The sequence below is a fragment of the Cavia porcellus genome, unplaced genomic scaffold (genome assembly GCF_034190915.1).
Source record: "Cavia porcellus strain 051 isolate PalLab524CR breed Dunkin Hartley unplaced genomic scaffold, mCavPor4.1 scaffold_4, whole genome shotgun sequence".
Taxonomy (NCBI): domain Eukaryota; kingdom Metazoa; phylum Chordata; class Mammalia; order Rodentia; family Caviidae; genus Cavia; species Cavia porcellus.
The window spans coordinates 68,903,405-68,930,129 of record NW_026947487.1 but is presented as its reverse complement, the minus strand read 5'-3'; the positions used below and the strand labels follow the sequence as shown (position 1 = coordinate 68,930,129).

The 26,725-nt window shown below is 41.4% G+C and overlaps 1 protein-coding gene and 1 long non-coding RNA gene across 5 annotated transcripts in view; both read left to right on the top strand.

The window, feature by feature from the left end:
* The window catches only part of Shroom3 (shroom family member 3), a 315,135-nt gene that overhangs the window by 195,031 nt on the left and 93,379 nt on the right, over positions 1-26,725 (top strand). The gene's annotated exons all lie outside the window — the stretch shown is intronic.
* LOC134475732 (uncharacterized) lies at positions 6-25,459 on the top strand. Its single transcript, XR_010046950.1, has 2 exons — positions 6-23,184; positions 24,866-25,459. It is a non-coding gene; the product is annotated as an uncharacterized LOC134475732 (long non-coding RNA).

The window sequence follows — 26,725 nt, the reverse complement described above, 5'->3', positions numbered from 1 at the left end:
AGAGCTGTATGGGCTGTGGTTTTTTTCTGGTAATTGCACTTGCATGAGGGTTTCTGGGGAGAAACAAATGTGAAATTGGCATTCATTCATCTTACTTCTCCTAGCAGGTAACTAGAAAGTGCTCGGTACCACAGGTCAAGTTAGGTGCACTCTGCATCCACCTTTGGGCTGATTTTTGCTTAATCCCCTTTTTCTCTGAAGGACCCTTACTTCTTAAAGCTTTTCTATTTTAATCAGAAATAACACCTCCTTGTTTGTTCTTAGGGTTGAACATTACAACAAAAGAGTAATCATGGCTAGCCATACTTTATTGGGGGTGATTTGCTATTTCCTACTCTGCTTATAGAACCCGTGTTTTGCCTTATGGAAGCTCTTTTCAGTTACGTGACTAACATTTTTTGTCAGCTGACAGGTTATTACAAGGAAATTTAAAGGGAGGTTTTCTCCAAGAGAGCTCAAAGGGTTTGTTTTGTGTGTCACGTAGGGAAAAATAATTCATGGGCATCTTGAGTTTTGAGTGTGAGGATTTCTTGTAGCTGAAATCTATACAGTTTTCTGCATTTTTAAGTATAAAGATCAGTGTCTCCACTGGTAACATGATTCTTTTCAAACTGGTAGTTAAATTGGCTCCAGCTCTTTCCCCAACCCTCTCCTGCATCAGCAGTACTTCTCTGAACCAGGTGCTCCGTGCTCACCTGCAGGCGGTGTTTGATTCACAGCCAGCTGCAGCCCCGTATTTTTATCTGTGCCAACCCCATGCTAAATATGGGAGTCTGTGCTTGAGAAGACAAGTCATGCACATTACGCAGCCTTTTCCTTGGAGGGAATGTGCCAAAATCACAGAAGCAGGAAAGCCAGAGGTTTGGCATGAGGAAGCATAAACTCAGAGTTTCACCTCGTTGTATTCCTGTGTTCTTAGGAGTATCATCCTTCCCAGCTATGAGCTTGCTGTGTCTCTGGTCAGCATCTTGGCCGTTCCACAAATGGAAAATTGGAGTTACTATGGCACATGCTACTCAGCCTGAAGCCAGTGGTCTAGCAAGAACTAGCCAGCTGCCCCAACTTTTCTCTAGCCCTCTGCTGCTTGAGAAATAATTACAGCTCTAAACAGGAGAGCAGGAGGCTAAGGCACACTGCCCATTGTTGTCTGAAAGCAGCATGCATTGAATTACCATTAGGAGGCCAGGAGAAACCAGCCAGTAGGTCAAAGTGGGGTGGGATGGCACATAGACATATAGGTGGACAAAGAGAACATTAGAAATGAGGAAAATGGAGAGCCTGAAATGTAGGAAATACGCTCAACTATCCTTTGAACCCAGGCTGATATTTGTTTCAACAGGCTGAAATATGCTAGATAATATTTGTTATACGGAATGTACAGTGTGTACTCCAGTGGGAAAGGGTAATCAAAGTAAAGGTAAAGCATAAATTTAAATCATTGGTTTGGTGTTATTTGTTAAGAATCTCTCATGAGCCAGGGCCTCTAATATTTATCTTTGTATCCCTATTGCCTGTCGTCTACATGGACAGGACAGAGGGACTGATATCTGTGGGATTTTATTTTAGAGTCTCCCCATCTTCTCTGTACTCTCTCTCCCTTGGGCCAGGACAGTCTCACCCTTCCCTGAACCACCCACTCACAGGAAGGAGAATTTCCTTAATGAAGGCGAGTAAACATGGACCTGAGTGCCCACAGGGACAACGCCTTTATGTACTTTTACCCAGATTGAATCAGGGAAAACTACCTGGGAAGAAGGCACACCCTCCCCAGTCCAGTGGAATGACATTTGCATGGCACAGGCTTCACCCAGCCAAACCAGCACACAGGTGTAGAATCTGTGGTGGGCAGTTGGACAGATGTGCCTCCCTGTCTCCAGAGCTCCACCGTCCTTCACTCCTTGTCCCTTGCTGCTTCCTAGGACTCCAGCTTCATCTCAGGTGAAAGCAGCAGGAAGATACATCAAACACCATTATTTATTGAATGGCATTGGACTCAAACCAAAATACAGAATTAGATTACTATACCTGACCAGTCGGTTCACATTTTAAACAAATAAATAGGCAGATAGAGGTGAATTAACTACAAAGGAAGGTGGAAATATACTCCAGGGAGAGGCCAGTGCTGGGGAGGGAAAACCGGTCAGAGCTGGTCATTTTGAGAACCTAAGTAGGACAGGATGTTAAACTATTTCAGATCCGGCTCTGTGTTTTTGATCAGCCAGACGAAGGGCAGATTTGGTTGGGAGAACGAAAGATGAGCCACACACTTGGTGTCTGAAATGTTGAATAATTCTTTGTGATTATTTCCACCTTTTGGCAGTGGGGTGTGCTTTGTATGTGTCACGTGGCTGGCCATGATCTAGCAATTACTTTCTTACTTTCTGTTTCTTCTGGTAGACTGTGTAAGCTCATTGAGGGCGAGGACTTTACCTGCTTCATCTCTAGGTCCCTAAAGCCTAGTCACTGATGTTAAATTTATGTGTGATACCCCAACCTTCACTCCCAGTGCCACAGAACAGGGCAAGGGTGACTACAATTAACTCTCCATGAGAACTAGGGTCAGGATGTGAGATTCTGTGAGAATTTGAAATACACATAACTGTGGGTTTGAGCTTGTGTGTGTGTGTGTGTGTGTGTGTGTGTGTGTGTGTGTGTGTGTATGCTTGTATCAGTGTTCCCAGGAATCAAAGCCAGGGCGTTGCGTATGCAAGGCTTTACCCCGATCCACACCCACACAATCCCCAGGTAGCAGCTTTCTTAGCTCTAGGACTACTCCACTGGGATTTGAGAAGATGGGATGAGTAGTGACAGTAGCCAGTTGCTGGAGGCAAAGATCTAGAACAGGGAACATTCCTGTAGGGGACAGTCTGTGACCAGCGTGGCTGAAACAGGAGACTGATGTTGAAAGTCCTGCATCACATATGAGGCCAGCGTGGGAAGGGACAAACAACGATGCTTGAAATTAAAACTTTTAGTAATGGGAAACCACTGAAGCAATTTAAACCAAGCCTCAGAGATAAAAGGAAAACTCAAAGGAGTTGAACTCAGTAGTGCCAGACAAGACAGGCCAGAGCAGGTGGTGCTAGAGGCAAGGGTCCTGAAAAGCCATGTACAGCAACCATCCACAAACCATGGGATGAAGTTACACGGGGAAATGGGTTTCAAGATTCTGGGGTATTTGGGTGGGTGGGAAAGCTTGAGATAAATGTATCATTTGTATCCAGCATGTTCTCTCCAAATGAGTGTTAAAAATACCACATGTAGGCATTTTACTGAGGGTTCACTAAATGCTAGTCATTGTCTAAGCATTTTACATGCAGCATATCAATGCATCCTTTTGAAGTAGTACTATTAGTTCCATTTGGCAGATAAATCAACCAAGGCACAGAGAGATTAAATAATTTGCTCAAGCTTAGGCAGTTAATAAAATGCAGAGTCAGGATTCAAACAGGATGGAAGGCCGCACAGGTCCAAGGCTTAACCACAAGTACCCACTTCAATAAGTTTGTGGGAGGATTTGTGGTGTGATGAGAGAGATTCGAAAAAGCAGTGTGTGTGATCATCATTTTGAAAGGCGATCAGAGAGCCCTTTCCTGTATCAGTTTAAGGAGATCAGTGCACTGTAACATTTGTAGTAAGATAATATGCTTTTTCTTTTGTGTCCTAAACATTAATCTTTTCATTTACATAGGAAAAATATTCACTATAAAAATTCAAATCTTGCAGAAATTACTGCAAGATAATGTAATCATACTGGACCCCAAAATCATTATCCATCGCTGAATGTAAATTCTTCCAGCTCTCTCTCTCTGTCTCTCTTTTTATTATTATTTATGTTAATATTAATCTTTTTTCCCAAGGTTGATGAAACTGTTTTGTAACTGCTTTTTCATTTAATAAATGAGACATTGACCATGTCTGTATGTTATTTTATTCACTTTAGGGTTCATGTTCTTTTCCAATCAGCAGAGCAGAGACAGATGTGACCTAGATTCTCACCTCAAGGCCACTTTTGTTCCTTTTGCACCTTTGACAGGACTCAAGGCAAAGCAAGCTCAAATGGGACTCGGTTTTCTGTTTCTGTGAAAATAACAAAAGCTAGCATTTAGCTAGTGCTTACTATAAGCCAGCAACTATTCCTCGCCCCATTTTACTGATGAGAAAACCAATACCCAGAGTGGTTAAGTAATTTTCTCATATAGCTGAAAATTAGAAAGTCAGAACCTGAACCCTTGCTCTGTGTCTCCAAACCCTGTATATTTAGCAGCACGTGGTCTCTGTATCACTTTTACAAGTCTTTTATTCGAGCTAATTAAAATGCAGGGGTTTCCATAGCAACCTGTGGATCAATGGTAGAGTAAAAGTTGGTCAATAAAGCTCTACTACTTCTCTAGCAACTGAAAGGGGATTTGTGTGCCCCTTCCTTTCTGCGATTGTCTTCTGTGGCCCCTGCACTGTAGCCATAAGTGGGCCTGCACTTTGACTTACTGCCCCTCAGTGTCCCCAGGGGAGGCCTCTTGTACTTGACCCTTATTTAGTATCTTTACCGCTGTAGAGACCTTGAATGGAGAGTTGCCCAACATTCCCTGGCAGATGAGCACAGAAGGGCTATGTCTATCTAGCCCGCAAAACCCACACTGATTTCCAAAGAGCCTCCTTAAGTAGATAAGCATAGATAAGAAATCTCAGTGTAGCAACTTTAAAAGGATCTTCTTCTTCTTCTTGTTATCGTTTTCTGTTTTGTTTTTTGTCAAACTGAACCAGATTGGCTTAATCTAAAGTCTCTTTCAATAGAATACTGTGACTTTCTCCTTAGCTCTGTGCTAGGGTAGCTGCGTAAAGCTATCCAAGATCAACTCCCACATCAATGGAGCCTAGAAGACATCAACATTTGAATGACTTGTTGGTAACAAATTTTATTGTGTCAAATTATTTCTCCTTAAATAGAAAACACTTTTTCTATATTCTCAACATACTGATACTGATATGTGAGTCTATTCCTTACGAATTCTTTAGGTCTCTGGCTGTGGACCTGAAAATTACACCCTCTAAATATGTAGTTGATTTTCTGGCAACCAGGCTCCCTTCTCACCTCATTAGCATAGACTGAGGAAATTGAAAGCTCCCCCCACATTGGTCATTGGGGTCAGGGCCTTGTGCATGCTAGGCAAGTGCTCTGCCACTGAGCTATATGCCCAGGCCTTTTTATTTTATTTTGAGATAGAATATCACTAAGTTTCCTAGACTGTCTTAACAATTTGTTGTCTTTTGGCCTTAGCCTTCTGAGTAGCTGAGATTGCAGAATATAGACAGCAAAATGGGCTTTTAAAAAATAAATATAGCTGGGGTTGGCTCAGTGACAAAGTGCTTGTCTGGCAGGTACAAGGTCATGAGTTCAATCCCCGGTACAAACAAAAACACACACACACACACACACACACACACACACACACACACACACACATACACACAATGCTTCTCTCACCTCATCATTTAGGAAAATTCCTAAGGTTTTAGAAATTCTGTTTCAAGCATCTGGAGATGAAGACTGAGTATATCTCATTTATACATCTCATTTATACCATGATACATCTCATTTATACCATGATGTCACCCTCCTGAAGGTGTGTGTTGTCATAGAGCTTTAGGATTAGAAACTTTAAGAAGTTCAGTTTCTTTTTGATCTATCTTACAAGTTTTCCATGGTAGTCAAGTAGATTCCATTTTTACACTGTCAAGGAAAGTGAACTCACTAAGTACAAAAGCAGCTCTCATTTTCAGAACATGTCAATTTATAACAGTGTGCTTTATATGACCTCTGTCACCTGCTGTCCCCAAACCAAATGCAAAACTTTGGGTAGTTTCTCCACTTTACTTCTTTCCAGGCTTTCGAGCACAGCCATCACTTCTTTTCAAATTCATGTCTTTATTCTCATGTGCAGCTGTAGAATCCAGGGCTGCTGTGATTCCCCTCCTTGACTGTGTCCCAAAGTGCCTGTATCACTTTCCTTTGCCGACAGATGTAGATAAGGACAGCCAGTTCTCTGTTCTTCATGGCTTCCTTGTGTGAGATATGCTGAACTTTCAGCTTCATCTAGTTCTTTAAAAGAAGAAAAAACAAAGAGGTTTATTTTGGAACATTTGTAGGGGAAAAAAACATTGGTCAGAGTTTCTTTTGCTTCAACTAATATTACTGGAAAAATTAAACTGTGGACATAGATTTTTTATTTAGCATATTTTAGCATCCTCCTTACCTGCCTTTTATGTGTGTGTATGGGTGTGTGTGTGTGTGAGTGTGTGCGCTAGTAGTACCCACTGTTCCATCAGTCAGACAGGAATTATGTTAAAAATAATGCCATTTAACTTTTCCTGAGTAGAAGGATCCCTAATGTACCAAATGCCAGGGCTTCTTAAAAGTGAGAAGTAAAATATTGTAGAGTATTTCTTTGTGCCAGGGATTCTAAATAGCTGGCCTTTAAAGAGAAGGGCATTTTGTTACCTTTAAAAAGCTTAGTCCCTTCTTCTGCTGTCAACAGGCAGGACTTGGACACTTACTCCAGATACAATTGTAACACTAGAAGAGGGTAAAAGCAAAGTGATAGGATAGATTTACTTCAAAAAGCTTTCTTTGAGTAAAAACTGGGACTGTGTAAGATTTGATTATACCCTTAGAAATTACTTTTCTGAACAAATTGTTGCTGGGAGAAACCAGGCATCCTGGGGTTGAAACTTTGTGAAGATGGAAAAATGCATAACATGTCTTTGTATCACTTTCTAAAACCCTATGATTGGGGGGATCTGTATAGGAGAGTTTACAGATATTATTTCATATGGGAAAACCACTGTTAAGATTAACAGGGCCCATCAGCCACTGGTTAGCTGAAAGAAGACAAAATCTTTAGACAAATTTTAAATAAAGACGAACTAACTATACCAGGGAATGTACTAGATAAGAGTGACTATGTGTAATTGTACAGTAATTATGTTGAAAACGTAGTCACATGCCACCAGCTAATTACTTATGCATTTTGATGGGGGATGAATCTATCCCCACCGGCAGCCCCTTCAGATCTCAGAGACCCACACTGATACCGTGCGGGTAAGATTCTTTTTAGAAGAGTGGCCTTCTCCTGGCTAATTAAGAGATGCGACTATGAGGATATTGGAGCCAATACTCAAAGGGGAAAAAAGGAAATTGAGCCTTCTATTAAAAGGAGTTAAATGATGCCCAGAGTAGTTGGGATTAAAAAGAACAAAGTCAGTTTAAAAAAAGACTTCCTGAATCAAAGAACTGCTTCTTTCATCAAATGCTAGGAAGAAAGTAAAATGATTTTTAATGAAAAATGAGGCAGCGGAATTAGCCTTTTACCTAGATTCTGAGACTTCAAACACAGTGGGACATTTTCAATAAAGTCATTTGAGTTTTTTGGGGAGAAGTGTGCTCCATATATTTGGGATATCATTGTAAAAGAGAAACTGGTGTTTTTTTTTTTTTCAAAATTAGATTAATGATCCAGAAAAATACCAAGAGGGCAACCAAAAAATAATGTATATATAGAACAGGGGTGTGTGTGCCACAAAACGATTTAGTGCTAAAACCTAGCATTTGGATAACTTGGGTTGCACACAATGACAGTGGTCAGGTGGTTACCATGATAGTGATTATTTTGACCTTGGTAGGAAGTGTCCTCCTTTGGATGGTTCACTATAACCATCTAAGCTAGTCTATAGGAGCAGCCATGACAAAATACCACCAACTGTGTGGCTTAAGCAACACAAATCTATTTTGTCATAGTTCTTGAGGCTGTAAAGTCCAAGATCAAAGTTTCTGCAAGATTTGGTTTGTAATGAGGGCTTTCTCTGTGGCTTGCCAATGGTTGCATCTCACTGTGTCCTCCTGTGGCTTTTCCTATGTGAATTTGCTTGGAGAGAGAGAAAATGAGTTCTAGTTTCTGTCTCTGTCTCTCTGCCTCTCTATCTGTCTCTATCTCTGTCTCCGACTCTTTTCTCTGGGGTTGAACCCCAAGCCTTGTGCATGCTGAGAAACCATTCTATCACTGAGCAACACCCAGCCTTAGTGTCTCTTCTTTATAAGGACACTGGTCCTGTCTGATCAAACCTACCTTTATGACCTCACTTAAAACTTAATCACTACTATCTCCAAATACAGCCTGCCATCAGAGAAGTCGGGGCTGCAGCATATGATTTTGGGGATACAGACACTGAGTTTATAGTTTTTCCACATAAGGAAGAAGCCAGAAAAGCTTTTAGGCTTGGCAAGTGTGAGGCTTCTGGCCATACTTGCCTGTCCGTGGGGAAAGCCTTCACCACTTTGGGGGTAGTCAGGAAACCTGAGAGCAGGCTAATGCTGTGTTTTCTGTTTTTTAATTATAAATGAATTAATTGTTTAAACTAGAGAGCATAGCCATAAACTAGAGAGCATAGCGTCTTCATAACAGATTTGCTTGTATTCTCAAGATGCATTTAAAGGCAGTGTGGCCAGTGAGAAATTCTCTACTATAAACCATCCCATTTTGAACATTGGCTATCTACCTGGCAAACCAGGGTTTTGCAAAGGGAACTTTGCACTCTTCAACTTTACTACCTTTGAACTTTCACCTGAATATGATTTTCGTTTGTTTGCTTGTTCACTTTTGAGGTTGTTTTTGTTTTTGAGGCAACATCTTGCTGTGTAGTTCGGCTGGCCTTGAACTCACAGCAGTCTTCCTGTCTCAGCCTCCCTACAGGCATGTACCACCGTACCCAGCTGGATGTGGTTTTAATGGTTTCCAAATTATTTTCTGGGGTTGAAAAAGTTTTCTAACCGTAAAACTAACAAGTCACTCCTATTAAACTCAAAGTTACCTGAAGGTTTTCAGGGTATATAACCTTAGCTTGAAAATTCTAAGGTGAATGAACTGTTTTAGAATCAAATGTTCAGTTCAGCTATGAGAAAAGTATGCATGTATTTTTGTGCTGTGTGTGCTGAACCAGAGCTCATGTGTTGTGTTGGCAGTTGGTGCTGGCAGTTTAATAATTTGAGCTAGATAAAGGGAAAGGGAATCCCAAGACAAGAAAGATGATTCTCACAAATGGGAAAGACATCTGGACTGATAAGAAAACAAACTGAAAGAGGAGCTAAAGATAACCAGGAGACACTGCTCATAAATTTGCCTCGGGTTCAGACAGGGGGTCATGCAGCTGGATTACAGGCAGGGTCACTGTGGTGGTCTTGGAACCCATGTCCTGATTTGGAGCCTTAGGTGGCCTCCCTCACCACATTCCCTGTGTCCAGCCTTGAGGAGGCTGGAGGCACAGATGAGAATCATTGCCCAGTGCAGACAGGTATTGTAGGTTATACACGATTGGTGCAACTCTCAGGTGCTTGAGAAGTAGGCCAGCTGAGTCCCCTGTCTTACCTGTGCTATGTTAGATGATCTATAAAACTTACCTGGGAAGGGCTGGGGATTTAGCTCAGAGGCATAAGTGCCTGCCTGGCAAGTTTGAGGTCAGTCTCCGGTACCAAAAAACAAAAACAAAAAAAACTTTGTAACTGAAGAGTTTTAACCTGCATTTCCCTATGATCCCAGGAACAGCAAGTCTTCCTGGAAAGGCTATTCTGAGTTACAAATTCATGTAGGGTGGGAAATACATATAAGTCCTTACATATTTAAAATTCCCAACCACGGCAGTGATGGGCCATATCCATTTGCTTACCTGTGTGATCCAGGCATTGTAGCTGATTGTGCAAGGATGAGGACATGGAACATGGAATGTGTTGTAGTAAGGGGTTGTACAGAGAACAATTAGAATCAGGACATGGAGTTTATAATATTATTTTAATAATGGTCACCGGGAATTAACACCAAAAAATGCAGAAAATCTATCTGCAACACCAAAAACATAGAATATTTAGTCAAGGGCCTAAATCCCACAGCAATGTCCCACATGAGTCCAGATAAAAACTCAGAACTCATGACAGTGCCTCCCACGAGTCAAACTAGAGGACCAGAGCCCACAAGAAGGAGTCACACCAGTCTCTTTTACGGATCCGTGCCGGGAAGGCCCAAAAGTCAACGGTGGAAGCCAGAAAGTCCATGCCAGTGGGGTGAAGGAGCTTTGCTGGTGGGATGAGGGTTCTATGCTGGAGCAGAGAAATCACACTTACAACAAAGACCAGGGCTTTCCTGAAAGGCACCACAGCCATTCTCAGTGACACAGAGGCTCCGAGCTCCTCTGATGACAAGCACAGTCGGGTACATGCCAGGAAGCCAGTGTGACAAGTTCATCCTGGAGACCAAGTGGTACATGTCTTCCCCTCCAGAGCCAGGAAGTAATGATCGATGTGAGGACCAAAGCTTCTCCAGGATAGCCAACGGCTCAAACAGCAACTCATAGGAGAACCCACCATGCCTCAATGCAATAATGCATTAATGTTTCAACACCCTCCTTCTCCTTCTCCACCTATTTATGCTGGCAACTTTCCTCAGGTGGAGCATCTTCGCTCAGTGCCATGCTGATGTAATCCAGCTGGCATTAAGTTGAACATAATCCATAACAGAATGTATGTGTGTGTTGAGAGAGGAGAGGAAGGAGAAGGCCATGCACCATGTTTTACTTTTGCTTTGTTTGTTGTCTGGCTTTAAAAGTAAGACTGAACTTCCCTAGGTTCCCTAGGTCTTGATGTTATGGAATGAACCAGGGTTATGCAGGGTTGCCGAACAAACTTACATTCAATTACATGATTTATCTTTTTTTTTTTTTTTTTTGTCTTTTTCATTTTTATTGGTACCGGGTATCGAACTTACAACCACCTGCTTGCAAGGCAGGTGCTTATGTCGCTGAGCTAAATTCCTAGCCCCATACATGATTTATCTTGAGCCTGTCATTTCTGCCACTGGCACTGTGAGCATTTTGAATGAGGTGGTTTTTTGCTGTGGGGTTGTGCTGGGCACTGTGGGATGCGTAATAGCATCCCTGGTTCCTTCCCAGCAGATGTCAGAAGCATTATCTACCCCAGTTGTGAAAACTGAAGTATCTCTTCACATTGAGGATTGTCCGCTGCAAGCATAGTAGTCCCTGCTTGTGAAACACTGCCCCAGACGTGACAGGTTTGTGATGGGGTTTGCTGTTTGTAAAAAGCATAACCTGGAGAGTCAACCTTCTTGCCTTCATTTTTATTGAGCCTTTGCTGTGTGCCCTGAACGTGTGCTAGGTGATGGGAATGCATGATGTGTGCCTTAAAGAGAAGAGTCTAGTATGGGAGGAAACCTTATAAATAAATGACCCAAAAGCGTGGTGAATGCAATAAAATGAGCATGCGCAGGACTGGGAGAAAAGGATAATGCTCAAGGGTAGGCAGTGCCTGGCCCTGTTTCAGGCAGATACTGGCAGCATCAAAGAGCCTTCAAAGATGAGTGGTGGAGGAAGCGAGAACACCAAGTCATCAGAGCAGCTACAATAGGTGAAAGGAAGCCTGAGATGTGCAGAGTGTTGGGCAGAGAGTGTTACGATTCTGGAGAGATGGACAGGATGGACTGTGTGCCATTCGGAGAGCTTGGACTTTAGGAGGTAGGAGCCATCGATTGGAGAGTTTCAAGTGAGGGAGTGACATGTTCTTGTTGACACCAGTTGCTTTGGTCAGTATGCACAGTATGCATGAAAAGGTCACAGAATGGCATCATGGAAACCATGGAAGAGGCTGAGAGACAGTCAAGTCTTTGACGGTAGCAGGGGGAGATTTGAGAAATATTTCAGGGGTCAAACAGTACCTGGCCTAGTGACTCTTCTGATACAGGAAATAAAAAAAGAGTGAGGGCTCAAGACTCACCTCCTGTCCCAGGTTTGTGACCAGTGACACCCTAGCATGGGAGGCTAAACATTGGTGTGCTTTCCTATTGACTTCTTATCATCCTGACTTTGTGAATGAGAAAATGAGCTCAAAAGAGAAGGGTGATTAGCTGGAAGTCACACAGTGGTGTGAAACTGGGATTGGAGAACTGGGGCTATCTGCTTTCTAGCATGTTGTACTGTACAGTTTTGGTGGAGTATGTTGTATCTAACTGGTAGAAATGGATTTGCTTAGGGAGTAGACTTGATTACCTTTGGCTTTTAAGTTTGATGTTTTCTATTGAAAATTATACCAATATATTGACATTTCTGTATATTCTGCATGAATAGGAAAATAAATATCTTACCCATATTCCATGCAGATGTCACCCATCCAAGCTTCAGCCTTGGCCCCCTAGGGCCCCTGGCCCATCCTTTTGCTTCTGTGTTAAAATGTGCACCATGTGTCTTCAGACACAGCCAAGGAAACAGTTAAAACATGGTTAAAGGATTTGGTAATTTATATCATTGTTTTAGCCTTAACATTAAATTCTGGACTAATAAGACCTTCTGCCCAAAATTATTAAATGTGACAAAGAGCAAGAATGACGATTAAGCAGGAAAAAGGGGAAGAAAATCACTAGACTGAAAGCAGAAATTTATGGGTGTTAAGATAAACACAAAGAAATTCTTGTTACTTCTCCCTGGGTTGCTCCTTTAACCTTCTCTTCTCCAAATCTAAACTTCAAAGCTCCTAGCAAAACCAAGATACAGCAATGTAGGATTACTTGCCTAATTTACTTATATTTTGAGGAAGTGTCCCAAAAGGCCAGTTAAGCCTGTCTGACAGCAGTGACAGTTATCATCGTCAGGAAGTTAGGAATAATGACGGCCTGTGACCTATGTCAGCTCTGGAGGCCTCTCAGAACTGCCAGAAGACGTCACTGGTGTTTATCTCTAAGGATCGCCTTCCTTCTCATGGTGGTGAGAGGTGGTTCTGGATGCAGAGGGAAGATTCTCAGGCTCCAGTTACCTGTGGCGGCTTACTCTGTTTTCTCCACACAGCAATTTAAAATTCTTTCCTTTTGGTTCGGAGTGTGCTATGCTCATTTAAAGTAACCAACAGTGAGTGTCCTGGGGGTTTAGGTTCCAATTCTATGGTGCAACAGTGACATCCATTGGCCCGTGTGTTAATGATAGCAGAGCTTTCTTAGCACTGTGACTGTTGGGCTTCTTGATACAGACACAAAAGGTGACACTGATCCAGGACCAGCACATGAATGCAGCTGGTACTTGGGGCACTGCCTAGTACTTGCAGACTGGCCTGGTTCAGGACCTTTCCCAGTCATGTGTCCTCACATCAGGGCTGCCTGCGTGTGGCCTAGGGTCATTTGGGAACATCATGGGTCCTCTCTGTGGAGTCTAATATCTACCTTTGTCAGGCAGTGGGGAGGCCTTGGTTTTAACTAGGATATACTGTTGAATGCATGAGCCAGGGGAAATCATTTTACTTCTGAACCTTTTCTATACTGATAAAACGAAATTGATGGCAATGACTGCTTTGTGGTTACCAATGTTTCCATACATTGTGTAATACATTCCCTCAATCCCACAAATTGTAAAAATTAGAAAAGCACAGACCACATCTTCTTAGTATCCACCAAACTGTGAGGCTAGGAAGCTGAGAACCAAATTACAGGTTTTCAAACCACAGGCTTTGGTAACTTCTGTTCCTGCCCTCACCAGGGTTAACTATTGTTACAGAAACTCCAGCGACATATCTAAAGGAACACTGAGGTTCAGGAGATGGAATGTCTAAGGGGGCTTCTGGGAAGGGCATGAGAGCGAGAAATAAATGACCAGTGTGTCCTCAGGTAGAAAAACGTACTTGCCGGGCCCCATCCCACAGAGAACATGATTGGAAACTGCAAAGCTACAGTTTCTTATTTTTACCTACTATGAAGCATTAAGAAGGAAGGGTGAATAAGACATCTCATCCTACATCTTTGAAGACTTCTTTATTGTTAAATGAAGTACACAGAGCATGACAGGAACTGTGACTTACAATAGAGTGTTCTGTCAGTCATTCCTGCAGGATGCTATGGGCACCTCCCAGCACCCTGCTGAGTGTGCAGGCATGCATGCGTCTGTGTTAGGGTCAGAGTCATGGCTACTGCAGGCATCTTTGGATGGGAAAGCAAGTGAATATTCTCAGTTAAAACTCAAGCCAGAATATCAAACATGTCTCAGTCTCAAAACCAAATAGATGGCAAAACAGAGAAACCAGGCATATTTCACTGACACAAAAACAAAGCCAGGATTCAGTGGCAGATTGTATCATTTCATTGTAAATCTTTTCTCCTTCTTCTTCTCCTCCTTCTCCTTCTCCTTCTCCTTCTCCTTCTCCTTTTCCTTCTCCTTCTCCTTCTCCTTCTCCTTCTCCCTCTTCTTCTTTTGGAAACAGATAGAGAAACTGATTTGCAATGTGTGCAGCCAAATCCATTACTGACTCACTGGTAAAACTTTTTCAAATTATGGAATTATTCCAAACCAAAAAAAAAAAGACTCTTCTGAAACAGAATCTCATTCAGATTCCATTTCTCTTTCTCAACCAGGCATAAGCAGCACAGCTTGGTCCCAGTGCTCTGTCTTCCTGGGTTGTCTCTTTTTAATTCTTGCTGGAAATACCCAGGACCCACCCTGCAGCCCTCTCTTCCACCCTAGTGAGAGCTTCTCCACCTGAACTTACTAACCAGGAGGAGACCTGGTGCTCTACTCCTCCACACACAGGTGGAGTTTTCTAAGGAAGAAGCCAACAGCTGGCCCAGGGTGCTGTCAGGTGCATGGGCACATGGCCATGAGTTCTTTACTCTCCCTACCATCTGGCCATCTGGATGCCTTTTGAAAGAGTGGAGTCTGCATTTCAAAACATCACTCCTCATTGGTTGCTTAGATTTGGAAACACCTACTGGACAAACTGAGAAGACTATATGTAACATATAGTTGTTGGCTCTGTTTAGAATCCTAAGACAGGTACCAAAGCATAAGTCTAAGGGATCCAAAGGCACTAGTATGGGGCTATGTGAAGGAAGTAAGGAAAAATAGTTGGGGGCTAGAAATATACCTTGGTTGGTTTAATCCCCATCAGTGCAAAAAAAAAAAGAAAAGAAAAGGGATGAATTTATTTTAACTGAAGCAAATTATCCAAGTCAAACAATTTCAGCTGAACAGTTTTGGCTAAACTGAGTCCTCAAAAGGTAATACTTTGCCAGCTTGAAACCAGTGGTAGAGAGAAAGTGCTCATGGGCTCTGTCATGCTCTGGCTTCAGTGTTAAAACTCAGGGGTGTCTGCTTAGTGTGCCCCTGTGTGCCTGAAAGCCACTGGACTGGAGTCCCTGCCTTCCCCCAATATGGAATAAAAGAATTATCGATCTGATCTTGTAAGCCCCCTTGTTTTGCAAGGTGAACTCCAGAAAAGCTCACTGCAAAGTTAACAAGTCATGACTAGAATCCATGTGCTGGTCTGTGAGTAAAGCAGTGGTCATAATGGTTACAAAGCAGCCAGGGCTCCTAAAGCTTGTTTTGTTTTTTTGGCCATTTGGTTGTTTGTAAGACAGAATCTTAGTACATTGCCCAGGGTGTTCTCAAACTCTTGGGCTCAAGCAATTCTCTTGTTTCAGCCTCCCAAGTAGCTGGGATTACAGGGATACTCCATCATATTCAGCTCAAAAATTCACTTATTATTTTTTCTGGCCCTGGAGATCAAACTCAGGACCTAGTGTATTCTAGCACTTGCTGTATCTCTGGATTGTACTCCTAGCTCTGCTTGTTGTTGTCAATTGAATTTCTGGAATTTATATAAAAACTGCTGCTGTCTGTCTTAGTTCTAAGAAGTTGGGAATACCCACATTCCAAAAGGCAATGATAGGGTTGGAGGGACTCTCTGGGAAGGACAGAGGCACTTTAGGGGACCATATCCCTCCTGAATCTCTTCCTCCACTTCCTTTTTCTGGTTCTATAGGAACCTGAGTCACAATACCTGCCTCACCCCAAGCTGTAGCTTTGGGACACCTTGTCTGACTATTCAAACAATTTCTTATCTGGCCAATACATACCAAGTGTTTGGCTCTCAGCTCTTGACAGTTGGAGATAATAAGCCAGATTTTCAAAGAGAATAAGCTACTTCCTGGCATTAAGTCTGTCTTTGTTGGAAGAAAGAACACTAACTTTGTAGGACTATAGCAAGGTGCCACATGGGATTCTTGTGGCTGTCAGCATTCATGTCATTTTAAAAAACATTCCTTTTCTCCTGGGTTTGTTTACACATCAGAAAATTCTTTAAAAAAAAAAAGCTTTTGGTATCTGTGAAGTGCAAGAGTTTATTTAGAAAAGCAGTTTCTCATCTAAAGACCTTGTTAAACCATTTCTGTTAGGAAGAAACTGTATAGCTCCATGAAACATTTATAGTTGGTGATAAATGAATAATTTTGGGGGTTCATATAGTCAGAATTCATAGCTAACTGATAGTTGTGAACTCAACTATCAGTTCTTGTTGGGCATGACAAGGATCAAGGGAGCTTTAAAAAAATAATGCTAAAGTGCTAAAGAGAAGGATGGAGCACAGAATCCCCCACCCCTACCCAGGGATTACAATTCAGTTGGTTTGGAGTTGGTCCTGGTCTATGAGTTTTTTGCTTTTGTTGTTTCATTTATTGTAAAAATCATGTAATGTTACGTTTAGCATCTTAATTCACTTTAAGTGTACATTTCAGTAATGTTAAGTATGTTCATGTTGTTGTTCCTTATGAAGTGGATCTCCAGAAATTTTTCACCTTCCAAAACTGAAGTTTTCTATGTATTTAAAAACAATTCCATTTCCACTGCCCACAGACTCTGGATTTAAGGGCTTCCCAAATGAGGTCTTCAAGATTTCTTGGAAAGGTTTCTTACCACTGGGGATTTAGCTCCGTGGTGTAAGCACCTGATTGGCAAGTGCAAGGTCATGAGTTCAATCCCTGGTACCAGAAATAATGTTTCCTACCCTCAAAGAGCCTCAAGGTTTTGTACAGTTCTTACCTGGGTTCATATGCTGCCAATACCATCGAAACAGGAGTGATGAGTTTATTGCCTATATAAGGTCCCAAAACCTTCTATGTCCTTGATTAATAATTATCCCTGCCTTCGGCCTCAAATAGTGAAGCCCCTTCTTGGCAGCAGCTTGGCATGCAGTGTTGCCTGGCTAATGTCCAGGAATCTTTGATCTGCTATCTTGCTGCCACTGATAGCCTATGTTTAACTTCTCCACCCACCCTCCATACCACTTGAGGGTGGGGCATTGGGAAAGTGTACCAGGAAGCAATGGCATTTCCAGAGCTCCCTGCCCATTGAGAGAACCAGCTCAGAGGAGAGAAGGTGCTAGAAGGCCCTGGTCCATGTGGCTTTCTTGCCCTGGCAGCAGTGAAACCTGCAGGCTTGCCTGAAGTGCTGTTTTTTGTCACATCTCCCACAACAATTAATCCAGTGTTTTCTTGTGTTTTATGGCTATTGGAGTTGGCATAATTACCATAATTCCTGGCATGTCTCGTTAGTCTGTCCTAAACCTAAGAGAACAGATATGATGCCCTGTTCTGATGTTTTCCACGAGCTGCCTACTTTGTCCATTACAGAAAGCAGCAAAAAAATTTTTTAAAGAAACAGATACAAGTTAAAGCTCGGACCATCCTTGTGTCCATTGTTTGTAACACATAATTCAAAGCCTCCCCTACCCTTCTCTGGTGTTGTGTCTAATCTTTCCTTCTGCCACCAGGTGTGACATCCTGACCCCATCATAGCTTCATTCCCAGATAAGCGCTGCCCTGGTGAATTCTGCTGTATCAGTGCTGACCTGCGTGACCTAGAGTATTACAGAGAGCTTGTGGGACCTTGGGAAATTCCAGCTGCACACTGTTACCACAACACCAAACAGGGTAACTTGCAGGACCCTGTGGATGACAGGGGAAAGAGATAATTTTATAAGGAAAGTTTTGAGCTGGAGTATTCATTGATTTAAGGCAATATCTTTAAAGTCTTTAGAGAAAATAAAAGTGCAATTTTGTATATTCTAGAGTTTAAGGAAAGTCAGTGTTTCTTAAAGCTATAGAAAATTCTGACTCACTCAGTGTAACTGGAGATTTGCAATTTCAGTTTTGGGCTAGTCATGTGGGTACCTGTTACTCAGATACCTCATGTTTTTTGGCTTGGCTGAGTTGAAGTGTCAGAAGGATCTAACAGACAGTATATCTTTTAATTTCTCCAAAGGAAATACTGAGTAAGTAGGGATTTAGAAAGAGATTTGCACACCCCCATTCGTAGCAGCATCATTCACAATAGCCAAAAGGTGGAGGCAATCCAAGTGTCTATTGATAGATAAATAGATAGACAAAATGTGATATTTACATACAATGGCCTGTTATTCAATCTTAATGAGGACTGAAATCCACTTACAGGCTACAACATGGATGAAGCTTGAGGACATTATGCTAAATGAAGGAAGCTAGTTACACAAGGACAGATGCTGTATGACTGCACACACACGAGGCACCTAAGGTGGTCGTATTCATAGAAAAAGAAAGTATGGTTGCTGACAGGGGCTGGGAATGGAGAAATTAGATAATTATTTACTGGGTACCGAGTTTTAGTTTTGCAAGGTAAAGTGAGTTTTATGAGTGAATGGTAGCAATTTTAACTAGACAGTGTACGTATGCTTAATGCAACTGGAAAGTAGGCTTACAAGTGGTTAGGACAGTACATTTTACCTTATTGTACTTTGCACAATTTTAAACAATGAAGCACTGAGAAAACAGAGGGTCTGACTATAATTGTTTTACAAACTGAAATGAGCATTAAAAATGATGTTGTATGGACTTCTTCTTTGATCAGATTTATACAGAGAAAAGTCTGAGTCACAGAAATTTTATGATGACTGAAATATAAATGTTATACATGGAACAAGCTGCATAAAAACGGGTCTGTATGAGACACTTCAAGGAAACTAAGCTAAGGTTCCAAATCCACAGTTGCTCCTGCCATCTGTGAAAACCAACGCCAGGTCTTCTGGGTACCTTGCCCGCAACTGAGGTCACCTCTCTCTTCAGACCTTTTCCTCTTCCACTTGTCCCATTTATCCGTGCTTTGGGTATCATCACTTGCCCTGTTGCTCACGCCTGACGTTTGAGCATCTTTCCTGGTTCTTGCCACCTCCCACATCTTAACAAAACTAACAAGGCCTCTCTGTCACAACCCTCCTTCCGACTTTTACATGAGGTCCAAAGTGGTACTTTTCACAATACACAAAAGGTGAGGATAACCCACATATCTATCAGGTGGTAAACGGGTGTCTATTGGTACAGTGCAATGCAATGAAAAGAATGAACTACCAGTCCCTGAGAGAACATGAGTTAATCTCAGGAACATGCTTCCTAAAAAAAGCCAGACACAAAATTACGTATCTTATTGTCATATTTATTTGAAATATCTACAAAAGGCAAATCTATAGAGAATAAAGGGAGATCCATGATAGTCTGAGCCTTGGTGGGAGCAGAGTGACAATGAAGTGCTTTTGGTGATGATGAAAATCTCCTAAAATGAGTAAGCAAACCTCAAGATTCACTTAATGATAATTGAATTGCACACTTAAAAATGAGCATTTTATTTGGAAAATAACAGACTTTTATGTGATTTGGAAAGGCGGAAAAGAATGGAAAAATGTGACTGCTGAAATCAAAAAAGAAGTTTTTTTTTTTTTTTTTTTTTTGTCTTTTTCATTTTTATCGGTAGCAGGAATTGAACTCATGACTGCACACTTGCAAGGCAGGTGCTTATGCTGCTGAGCTAAATCTCCAACCCCAAAAAAAGAAGTTTTAAACAATGTCTTTATACTAACAATATCTTTCACTTTACTTCTAAAGATTCTCCTCATTGGTCCCACTATTAATCTTCTCAGGCATTACCCAAGGTTAGCTCCCCCCCCCCTTTTCTTTTTATACTGAGGATTGAATCCAGGCAGCACTGAGCTAAATCCCCTTTTTATTTTCTTGAGGCAGTGTTTTGCTAAATTGCCTAGGCCAATCTTAAACTTGTGGTCCTCATGCATCAGCCTCCAGAGTAGCCAGAATTTCAGATATGTACCACCATGTCCAGCTGGGGTTAGCTGATCTGATTGTTCAACAATTATTTGAGCTCCTACTGTATGCCAGATACTGTCCTACATGCTTGAATCTCAAGATCTGTCGAGCTCCCTGGCCTGATGGGGCCTACATTCTCCCATGAGGATACTGTCACCTCTAGGGTGCTCTCCTGTGGTCGCATCCTAACTACTCCCAACCTCTGGCCCTGCTTCTCTCTGAAACCAGCGCAACCCTTCTAAAATGCAAATATAATCCAGTTCTTCTGCTAAAAAACACTTCCAATGGCTTCCACTGGCTTCTGGACAAACTTCAAACTCCTAACCAGGCCTGGACTAGACCTCCTGTCCAGGGCCTGTGAGGCCTTTGTGCCCAGGCTAGATCTGCCACTTGCTTCTTGCAGGTGTCTTTCCTTTCCTGCATCTCTCAGCTCTTTCTCTCTTCCATTCTTTTTGTTGGCCTTGCTCCCACTTAGCCTTGGGATCTCAGTATAGAGTCCTTTGGTAATTCCTCACTTCCCGTTAAAGGGCCCCAACTTGCCCAGTAGATTCCGATTATTACACAGTGCCCTGGCATTAGAGGTCCTCATAAAGTATGGCTTTTGAATGAACACCAGGAAAGACTAACTCTGTCATTCCAGAGAAAAACAGATGTGTCTGGCATTGATTTTTTTACTTACATGACGCCAGGTTCTCCTCCCTTAAAGGATAGAGTCACTCAGAGTTAGGAAGCGGGAGCTGAGTGTGCTATTTGTGTGAAGGCCACAGTAGGAAAGACAAGTTTCTCCAAAAAAGAAACATGGCAAAACCTTCTAGTTTAATTCCATTAGTAGATTAATGATAAATTAAAATATTCATATAATATCTAAAGCTCATTTGACTGAGAGAAACTAATGCATTTATTTATTTGTTTGTTTACTTTTTTGAGGCAGTCTCACTCTGCAGTTCTGGCTGGCCTTGAACTCACTATGTAGCCCAGACTGGACTCAAACTTGCAGTGATTTTCCTGTCTCTTCTACCCAAGTGCTGGGATTACAGGAGTGCATCATCTAATGTATTTTTAAAGAGAAACTTTTAAAAAATTTTATTCCTATTGTTGATAGAGAATATATTGCCTCAAATGTTTTGATCAAATTCTTTTTACTGTGCATCATTCTGTTCAAATTAGAGACAACAAAGAAAAGAAAGAAGAGAAATTGTGGGGCTAGGAGTGTAGCTCCATGCTGGAGAGCTTGACAGTAAGGTCTTGAGTGTGATCCTCAGCACTGCAAAATTATTAATTAGCTAGAAAATTAATTTTTTTTGTCTTTTTACTTTTTTGTCGGTACCGGGGATTGAACTCAGGACTGCCTGCTTGCAAGGCAGGCGCTTATGCCGCTAAGCTAAATCCCCAGCCCCTATAAAATTAATTTTTAAAAAGGATGCACTGCTTCTCTAACACATACCTCAGTGGGTTTTATTAGGGACAGAGACCAAATTGTATGAAGTTTTCTATTTGAATATTGACTTACTCCCCAAAGAAAATTCAGTTTTATTATTGTTTATTTTTAAAGTATATATAGTATTAATTTGTTAATAAAATATCATTTGCAGGGGTGGGGATTTAGCTCAGTGGCATAAGCGCCTGCCTTGCAAGTGCACGATCATGAGTTCGATCTCCGGTACTGATAAAAAAAAAAAAGAAAGAAAATATCGTAGTCTGTCTCATTGCCTCATTCAAAAAAAAAAAAAAAAAAAGACCCTCTCCAACTTTGCACAACTAAAGAATTAAAACATTTGCTCTTTGTTACTTTGATCAACAAATACCCCATTTCCGAAACATAAAAATGCCAACTAAGGTCATTTTTCCTTCTGCTGATTAAATAAGTTTATAGAAATAGCCTAGCCTCCCACCTGGATAACAAAAGAAAAGATGGGATGTAGGTGAGTGAAAGAAGTGGAGTTGGGTTTCCTAAGCCTCCCATGTTGCCTTTCGGCATTTCTGTCCCCAGCTCTTAGGTCTGTGGCTCCTTGGGTCTCCCGCAGACTCCTGCATTGCTGTCATGTAGTAGGGGTACAATACAGTCAGTTATCTCCACCTGAAAGCTTCTTTCACCATTACCCATTACCCTGTATAATTTTTAAAATACCCTGTAGGCCAGTAAGGACTTCCCTTGGGAGATCACCCATAGTTCTTCCTTCTGCTTCTGTAAACTTGTATCTTCCCCCCACCACCACCATTTTGTGCACATAAACAGTAAAAATACCTAAGTGTAACTGCTCCGAGGAAAGACAGTGTGGGTTGGGGAGTGTGCTGGGCTAGAAATAGCAGCCAAATAGTGGCACATTTGCTTCTTCACGTTGAGTTTAACTATTTCCTTTTTGTTTCTCTTGGGTTTTTTTTTTTTTTTTTTTTTTTTTACTATTTTTTAAATTTAAAAATGTTTTAATTGTAGTAAAAAACAACATAAAATGTATCACCTTCACCATTTTTACCTGTGCAGTTCAGTAGTGTTAGGTACGTGCATAGTGCTGTAAAACAGACCAGAGCTTTTCAATCCTGCAGAAGTGAAATTTTACACCATGGCATAGCTCCCCCTGCCCCAGTTTATTATTGCTTAAAAATGAAAAAGATGGGCTTCTCAATGTATCATATGTTATAAAGTCAAAGGTTTTCAATTTTCTTTTTTTAATGTAAGAGAACAGATACATGTTTTTCACAGTGATTACTTGCTATATTTCTCAGCATTATTTATCATTTCTTGTCTCTTGTGTGTTTTAAGATGAGTGATGGAGGAGATAGTTCATGCCCTTAACATTTTAGCAGCCTCCCTGACTCTCCCCATAACCCGGGATTAAGGGCGACTGTCCTGTGACTGTGGCAGCAGAAGCATTCTGCTCATCAGGAGCAGAGGACAAGTTTCCAGAAGCCTGTCCCCGCTCCGTCTGCCAACCTACCCCCCATACCCCACTGTCCAGCAGCCTGGACGCCCCACTCCTTGTTCTCATAGCTCACACCAGCTGCTGGGGCCTGCTTGGGTTGGCTCCAGTTTTCTGAAGTCTGGCAGTTAGTTAATAAGAAAACCAGGATGTAAATCACCGGCCCAGACAGTTTCCTCTGGGGAAACTTCTAAGTCCTGTCAGGTCTTTTCATTCCTCCACTTAGGAAAGAGACCAGTGCTCACTTCGGACACAACTATGAACACAGACCAGAGGTAAACAGGGTAGGTGTGGGTGGGGGAAGGGGCACCAAAGCCAGGTGTTTGGCACAGGCCAAGCGTTAGCCATTTTATGAAGAGGAGGGATAATATGATGGGGTTTTTTAAAAGTCAAATTCTTAATCTGGGAGTTTCATGTTTGGGAAGGGTTCTTTCTCACTTGATAATCAGTGATACAGAATGATCTTTTAAAGCATTATTCTGTGAACTTGGCAGTTTCAAAATCCAGGTGGGATGCTTAGTGTTGGCCCCATTCTTTATTGTGTATTGTATTAGCTGTGACCAAGACCCAATAAGAAAGAAAGATGTGATCTTAAACTGTAAGAACTTTACTGTCTGGTTATCCAAACCCAGAAATGTGTTTTCACAGTAGAGTAGGCTGACTGCTGGGCAGCCTGAGGACCAAAGTCAGGGCCCTAAAGTTTTTAAGAGAGTTAAACAAGAATATAAAGAAAAGCCCTCAGCAGAATGCTTGGGACACTGCTCAAAAAATGGAAGTAGTTCATAATAATAGTATCATTCAGATGGATTCTTCCCAAGAGTAGAGCTATCTGTGAGGACAGAGCATGCATAGGCATCCAGTAGTTTAGGATAAGCACCAGAAATGTAGTCTGAAAATGTAGAGGAAATGTCTAACAGAAATGAGGAACAATCTTGAAATGAATTAAACTTGCATAAACAAAGGGGGACAAGGAGGACAACATAGACTCGTAGAAAGGAGAAGATGGAGATCTTAATCCAATCACATCCATATGTGCTGTGTAGTGTGGGGTCCCAGATGAGGAACAAAGGTACGCTGGATCAGGAGAGGGGACTTTTGTTTTAATGGTACCTACAGCTTTACTAAAGATAAAATAGGGAAGAGCTCTGCAGGTGATTGAAGGATGTGGTTTTGAACCCTTGGCACAGAGAGAGAGAGATTCTTTTGTTTAAGGATCAGGGAAGTGTCTCCAGAAAGTAATACATGCTACAGGTCCAAGGAGGTCTATAAGCATTGCCACAGTAGACACTGGGGGTAGAGGGAAGCCAGGACATGCTTGCAAAAATGGTAATTACTCCACTCATTAAAAGTTCTTTGAAACTTGTCTTTATAATTGTACCAGTTAGAAGAGAACTAGGCAAATTTAAATGTTCTTTATAAGAGAGAGTCTTTGCTTATAGAAAATAGATACATAACTGTCCTCATAAAACAATCTAACCTGAAATGTACCTTGCTGATCTAGGTGGTAGCTTTGGAGTCAGACTTCTTTGATTCTTTGATTGGAGTCATTCTGTGCCCCTGTCACTGGTGGACCTTAGCAAGTTACTTAAAAGCTGAGCTTCGCTTTCTTTTCTAGAAAACCAGATTGATAATATAGCTACCTTGAGGTATTATTGTAAGAATGAGAAATACTATAAAGCCAGGGACATGATGTGTGGCTAACTAATCTCAGGAGCAAATAAATAGTGGCTATTAATTATTGTGACTTCTGGGTTGTAGCTCAGCTTTCTGAGCAAGTCCATGTTTGTCATTTCCACCATGAAGCAATGACAGCTAGCAGCCTATGGGATCCGCTCAGGGTTCTGTTATCTTCTTGCCTTTGGCCAAGACAAGCACAATTTGGATGCCTCCCAAAAGCACTGGTCGTAAGAACTTTAAAAGTACATTTTCTTCTACATCTTATCTTCTGGTTCCTAGGCAAGAACACTAAAGTATGTGAAATAACACTGACATCCGGCTTGGAGTAGCACAGTTTCCTGGACACCTACTGGGAGAATGCTGTGCCTGAAAACAAATAAACTGGAAAGTAAAGATGGACTTTTCCTCCGTGTGGAATCTATATGTAAAAGTATGAAATAAAACTTGTGATTTGAGGCAAGCAGAAGAGAACTTAGAAAATTACTCTGGAAAGAGTCACCATGATGGTTGATGACTAAAATTGTTTTAGAACCACATTGTTTACAGGTATTTAAAGAACAAAGGGAGGTGATTTTGCTTCTTTACGACAGCAATGTAAGACTGCCAAAAAAAGTCAACAAGAATTATGTTTAATTCTTCTGTTTCTCTTTTAAATGCCAAAGAAGCCAGTACTGCAAGACCAATGAAGCTGCCAACTGACTAGTGGAAAATTTTTATTTTCAAACAAAATATTAAGATTTACAGATGAAGATAAGGAGAATTTTTTAAAAACCTGGAGCACCAAATAAGGTTTAGCCCCTTTGAAGAACATGTACACATTCCATATCCTATTGTCTGAACCTTAGTAGCAATAAATCATTGAACTTGTCTGTACTTCAAAAGTCCTTATTAGTTTTACCTCATCAGCTTTGTTTTTACCTCTTAAAGTAATTGTTCCCCAAGCCCTTGGATTGTTCTTAATGCAACAATCATGGTAATGCTGATGATATTTAAATACCTAAATTATTTATGTTTTCAAGACTTCATACAGAGTCTTAGGGAAGAAAAACACTAGTTGGTAGGATCGGTATCTTGGTGCTATAAAGAAAATTAATTCGAGGTCTCTTTCAAAACACTTTAAGTTCTGTCACAATGCAAAATCTGAAATACCAAATCAGTGAGCAAGCTTTTTTTTAAAATAATGTTGGTTTTGTTCTTGATGTTTGCATTGCCACAAAATAGTCATTGTTGGTATCTTTGCTGAGTCGGGCAGGGAAGCAGTGCATCATAGGTTCCAAGCAGTGGAAAAACATGATCCTCTAGTTACTAAGACAGATTTCCATCTGCCATTTTTTTCATCTTGCACATCAGTTTGTAAGTTTTACCTGTCTCCTTTGCCAATTCTTCTCTCTCCTTATTTATCAGGATTCAGAGGCTTCAAAGCTGCCCTGCCTACCCTGCAGGCAAGACAGTGTCTTCCACTCCAGGTCGACTCTTGGTCTGGGATTTCTTACATTTTATCTCTCATCTCTTGCCCTGTCTTTCTGGTTGTCTCCTGCCCAGTCACCAGGCAGGTTCTCAGAGAGGGAAGTAGAACAATTGGTCCTCTGTGTCCCTGGAATCATCCAGTCACAGCTCAGAAGTGCAGTTAGGACAGTGACATTGAGTCCAAAATGGTCACGTACAAACTTTTCTTCTTGTCATCGTTCACTAAACAATACAACATACTAGCAATTTACATAATTCACATAGTATTTTGATCATATTAAGTATTCTAAAAAATCTATGGATGATTCAAAGTTTATGGGGGGGCTTTGTGTTAGATTATGTGCAAACACAGTATCACTTTATGGGCATCTGTGGATTCCAGAGTCTGCAGGTGAAGGCAAGGTCCTAGAACCAAACTCCATGACTGTATGCTGAGAACAGGAATTGCACTAATTCTGTGTTTAAATTGGTTATGCTTCTCTTTCCGTACACTTCCCTCAAATTGTTATCTTCATCTGTGTCTTAAAAAATATGAATATTTTTCTGGGGAAAAAAAGAGATTTATAGCTTCCATCAGAACATAGGGGATTATGTCCCAGAAAAGATTTTAGCTCTCAGGTCTTCAATTAAAATCCTCATTTGTCTCGACAGGAGAGAGCTCCTCCCCTTCTG